Source organism: Mauremys mutica, chromosome 7 (genome assembly GCF_020497125.1).
Source record: "Mauremys mutica isolate MM-2020 ecotype Southern chromosome 7, ASM2049712v1, whole genome shotgun sequence".
NCBI classification, from domain to species: Eukaryota; Metazoa; Chordata; order Testudines; family Geoemydidae; genus Mauremys; species Mauremys mutica.
The window spans coordinates 17,363,531-17,369,532 of NC_059078.1; positions in this window are offsets into that span (position 1 = coordinate 17,363,531).

Here is a 6,002-nt window from a genome sequence, read left to right on the forward strand (position 1 = left end):
GAACTTGATGGTCACATCTTTTCTGGGGTCTCTGATCTTTTCCACCACTGTGTCTGTGCTATATCACATTGAGGCATAGTCAGATTACAATGCTTTGTTGACAGGTTGCAGCATTTCATCATCCAACTGAAAGCCAGAGGGTCTGAGGATTTCTTTGGTGAAGTTCATCTTTTAAGGCTATGAAACAGTCTGATATAAGCGGGACAAGGCATGGAGGCACTGAGTCCTCCTAAAGGTTATTATAATTATTATAATTTGTGAGTGAATTTACTACCCATGAAAGTGGAGGTTTTTATATCAATGATTATACATTGTGCAACCCTTCTCCACATATTGCAGCTTCTGATGGAGTAGGCTGGTAGTATGGTTTGGAAATGTGGTTAATACAGATAGGTCCCATCTATACTGCAAACCAAACTGTGTTGTTTAACTGGGTTGGTTTCACCAGTTTGTAACTGGAGCCTCCAGCACTGTTACTTTTGTAAAGTAAATGGAACCAAAGAGAGAGAGAAATTCCATCCAACTCAATGAGATGTTGGTGCTGAATCTTCAAAAAAGTGTCCAAATGTCACTGTTTTACTGCTGGTCACTTCAGTAGAAACTTTCAAAAACTCTGCGATTGTTGGCAGAAATTAAATTTTGGGTGGGACTTGAGTAGAATCCCATTACAGTGTATTTGTTCCAGAACGCTTCGGGGACTAGAAGACCTAAGGTCTGGTGGAAAAGATAGCAAGACCAAGTGAAGCGAAACCAGAATGAATGAACTGAAGTGGTTGGAGACACTCATTGAGTTTGTGCTATTTTGCTAAATTCACTTCCATTACAGCTCTCACCTCCCTTTACTAGTGAGTAGGACGGGCTGAGTTTTTCCAATTCTGTAACTGAAATTTTAAAAAAAGCAAAAGCAAAATAAAAATAAATGCTGAATTTTTCCCACATTTTTTGACCAGCCTTGGTAGAAATAGCAAGTGAGCTAGTCACAGTCTCATTTCAGGCTAACAGGACATATGTGAGAAGTGACCTTTCCCTTACTCTTAAGATGCTTATTTTACAATTATGTGTATTAGTGGTATCAGTAAAATTATTTTCTATACTTGTGTGAATATATATTGTACTGGGTCTTCCATCCCAATCTAGGAACTCTGGAACTAGCATGTTGTTTCTCTTTGTCAGGGATACATGTAAAAGAGACACCCTTATAGCTATAGTAGCTGCATGGCATTGGCTATTTCCAGCTGCTGAGCTGATGTTAGTTTCTGTTAGCTAATCATATTTTTAGAGGCATTATAGGTTTTCTGGTGTTGAATTTGGGGGTGGGGAATGAATGCACTTTTATAACTGCCCGTTTTTTTTTAAAGACATTGTTGATTAAACTCTGGTTTGGGCCTTATGAGTTTTGGTCAGCTGTAGAATTAGGGCTCATAGTTTCACGGCCCATCCAAAACCTGACTACTGAGAAATGCTCACACCCTTCATTGCATGTGAATTGTATAATGTAAATAAAACAAAACAACTCCTGCCTGTTAAATTGTGATAACATTGTTATCGAATTATCAACTCTCCCTGAAAACAACGAATTACAGCGTAAATATTAGCAAGGGAAAACCCTAGATTCCATTCAGTAGGATAATCTAGAGTAAATAAAAAACAATCTGTGAAATAGCAATGATTCCGGGAAGTATTAAATACAATACCTTATGATATGTGTTTGCATCATCTCTGATTGGAACAAGTTGATGTCTCTCCCAGAACTTTTGGAATGGAAAAGATCTTCCTGGATGTATATTTAAATAATACTTTTAAATAAATACTTCGTGTGGGGATCTCATAGGCCAACACCCCAAGTACAGAAGGGTAAATTAAGGTACAGAAAGATAAAATCACTTGATCAAGCTCATGCAGCAAATCAGTGGCAAAGCTAGGAAACCAAGAGTCCTGGCTTTAAGTCCAATGCTCTACCCAATGGACACACTGCCTCCTATTTTAGAGGTTTTGTGCAGGATTTCAGTCAATAAAATCAATGGGAGACATAGCTATAAAACCTCTGTGTGATGTTTTGAAAATCTACCCTCAATTGTTAACAACCCTTTGGAATTTTCTTTATAAAAAGACATACATGTTCGCTTGGCCCGTGGAAAATTTGACTAAGGCAGAAAATGAAACACACTGATGGCGGAGTTCTATGCCACTCCCAGGGGAACTATAGCATTCTGTGCTGTGCTCAAAAGATAAATGTGACAGGTTTTGGATGCCTGCTGTACTATGATTAAAGAAGACTGAACATACAAACTTCAGTCGGGAACAAATACATTTATCTTTGATGCTAGGAGTCATCTGTTTTACTAGTTAAATAGGTCTATTTTAACTTCGACAGCTCTAAGCCACGAGCAACCCATCTTTCCGGCTGCCATGGAGTAACAGGGAAACCCCAGTGTCCGGCTAAAGCTGCTGTTTAAAGAGTTTCATAAATGCAAGTATGGTGCAGGAATGATTGAATGAGACGCTCAGATACTATGGCAAGGTTGCCAAAACTTAGATTTTATTGCAAGTCTTGTCATATTTGATGTTTTACGTAAAGCCCCAGCTCCTGGAGACATGCATTTAGGTGCAATTCTCAGCTTTCTTTTTATTTTTTTTTAATGAACATTTCTGCCTCGATGGTTGCAGAGAAAAACTTGGAAACATGACCCAGGTGCCCCCAAAAGGTTAAAAAACCTGAAGGCAAATTAAAAAAACAACAACTATTTATTCAGTTATTAAAATTTCTTTATGGGGGCAACTCATGAATTTTGAATGTTTGGGTTTGGCAGGAATTCTAATTCACGTCAGAAAGGAAAGAACCTCTGCCAGCTATTTCCCACAAGCAGGGGCGGCTCTAGACATTTCGCTGCCCCAAGCACAGCGTCATGCTGCGGGGGGCGCTCTGCCAGTCGCCGGTCCCGCGGCTCCGGTGGACCTCCTGCAGGCGTGCCTGTGGATGCTCCACCGAAGCTGCGGGACCAGCGGGACAGCCGCAGGCATGCCAGCGGGAGGTCCACCGGAGCCACCTGCCACCCTCCCAGTGACCGGCAGAGCGCTCCCCGCGGCATGCCGCCCCAAGCACGCGCTTGGCGTGCTGGGGCCTGGAGCAGCCCCTGCCCACAAGTGTTTTATTCCTTACAGAGTTTGGGTGTTCAGCCATTTAAAATGTAGTGTCTAGTCTGCCCAGTGCTAAGCAAATCACATAATCAGTAAGATTTTGCCATTGCTTACATTAGGGCTGTGAGGTAGAGGTAGTCTGAAATTTTTTTCCCACTGAAATTTTAGATGAAAATGAAAAAAATTCCATTTCCATCTACATTTTCCATGGAAATTGTTGAGTTTTGGCTGAAAATGGGAGTTGGATTTGTAGTTTGCTCTGTGTCCCCATTCCCCCGGGTACCAGGCTCTGCAGCTGGACACCATCTCCCACAGTGCACTATTGCCAGGGATTCCATGTTACACAGGAGTCCCCTTATTGGTGGGGGAGATGTAATCCTGCGGGGAACCCTCGCATGTAGAATGAGGACATGAGATACAAACTATCACTTGCTACAAAGCACTACAGCTCCCATTTTTGGCCCAAACCTTTTGGGGCATTTTTGGCCCAAACCTTTTGGGGTGTGACCAAAATATTTTAGCGAAAAACAAAAATTTCCATGGAAAACAGACACGCTCTGCAAAAAAATTAGTCAAAAAACCAATTTTCTGTCAAAAAACAATTTGATAGGAAAATATTGACCAGCTTACTGTGAGGAGTATGTAGGTCTTCATGCTGCCCGCTTGAAGGGACCCCGAGTCCAAAGCCATACCCCACCCCAATGGTGTCACTAGAAGATCCTGCCAAACCAGACGGGTCTGGGGTGTTAAAGTTTAATTTCCAGCCAGGTTCAGGGGTTGCTCAGAGAGGGCCTCTTGGGGGGAGGGATAGCTCAGTGGTTTGAGCTGAGCATTGGCCTGCTAAACCCAGGGTTTTGAGTTCAGTCCTTGAGGGGGCCATTTAGGGATCTGGGGCAAAAATCTGTCAGGGATAGTACTTGGTCCTGCTGTGAAGGCAGGGGACTGGACTCAATGACCTTTCAAGGCCCCTTCCAGTTCCATGAGATAGGTCTATCTCCATATTAAAGAGGTACTATGAGCTGGAGTCACTTAGATACCCCTGAGCCTGTTTAGGCTCAAGACCTTAAGAGAAGGGTGCTACTGTCACTGGAGGGAGACATCAGAGGCTTATGCTGACCAGAGAAAGGAGCTCTGCTGTATGAGTGATACACTCCAGTTTTGTTTTGAGTTTATTGCATGGAAGGAATGTGCAGCTCAAGCCTTTTGCCAAGTTGGTGTCAATTTGGGTTAAATCTAAATCCCCTGCAATAATACCCCAAATCAGAGAGAATAATTTGTATCCAAACCTAACCTTGCAAGGTTAAGTTTGGATACAAATTAGTCTTTCCATACTTGTCCTGCTACAAGGGCTATAATCACTTGGCTAAATGTTTGACCCTTGTTTTGACTGTGGTAGAATTGCTTATAAAGACAAGGTGGTGAGGTCATATCATTTATTGGCCCAGCTTCTGTTGGTGAGACAAGCTTTCGAGTTTACATAGAGCTTTTCTTCGGAACTGGGACAAAAAGATATGACCTCACCCACCTTGTCCTATAATATCCTGGGATCAACACAACTACAACAACACTGCACATTATAATTGTTTGTGTCAGTTAGCTTGCGCTAGTAACTGTACCCAGTTACACAACAACACAGACTACAATGGCTTTGGAGTGCTATCGTAGTTACTAATCTGGTGGCCTTTAGTGTTGGCATTTACTTTTCCTACTCCCCGCCCCCTTTCTCTGTCTACCCCGACAAAGATCTTGGGTCTGAAAAGGATGACGTTTAACTACACACATGAGTTGGTTTCAAAGACAAATCACTTGTTGTGCTGCTCTAGGGCCTGATGTCACTTACCAAAAAGTGCTGTCACTCAAGGGAATGGAGTTACTCTTGCTGTACGCCTTGGCCAATGACAACAATGCAGGCAATGACAACAATAACTATATGATTTGCACCTCAGCAGGAGGTAGCCAGCAGCCTCATTGGCTGCTTGGAGGTAACATCTAATATAGAATATGAAGGCGAGGGAGAAAGGTCTGATTATAATCAGTCTGTGAAGTGCTTGAAGAGAGTGTTGCTATTCCACCACTCATTTAGAACAGCCCGGGCGGGGTGGGGGGAGGTTCATCATCCTCAGAAAGCTCAGCTCCAGTGTTTATTTTATTAACTGGACAGCATCAGGCACACGACAGACAAGACACAGAGGAGTTCATGTTCCCTGCTGCGAGCAGCTCCCACTTTAAATAGACGGCCAACAGAACCCTTCTGGGTCTCCCAGTGTAAGGGTCTGTCCTAAATCCTAATTTTTTAAACAGACCACCCTAGTGAGGAGCCTCCTGAGATCTTTCTGTAATTGACCCTGCTTGTGCTGACAGTGTGGTTTGAGCCCAAGTCCTGCAGAGCTGAAAACATGAGATGCTATCAGTTGAGCTAGAGAAGTAGCTCCAGCAGTTCAAAGCAGACTCGTGGCTGTTGTGTGGCTCAGTCACAATGAGGGAGACAAAGACCCACATTCCCCTTGTGTACGTTACACATGGACTTTTGCTAACATCACTACCTATCCCTCTCTGAACCAATCTCTTCCCCCACTTTCTTGTGAAGGTCCTTATCAATGGATAAGGAACACACATCTGTTGCTCCTGACCCTGAGAGCTATTGCAGAGTACTAGTGTATTTGCAAAATGACAGATCACAGTCCTTCATTTCAAACTCTGTAAGAGAGCTACCTGAAGCTGCTTACATTTCCATCATTTAGAATATGCATTTCACACATAGGAATTTAAAGAATACAGTTAGCAAGCTAAATATCTCAATGCAAAGCTATGGAGAACAAAACCAAAAGCTTGGAATTCAAATCTGTCATATAATATGCTCGCAA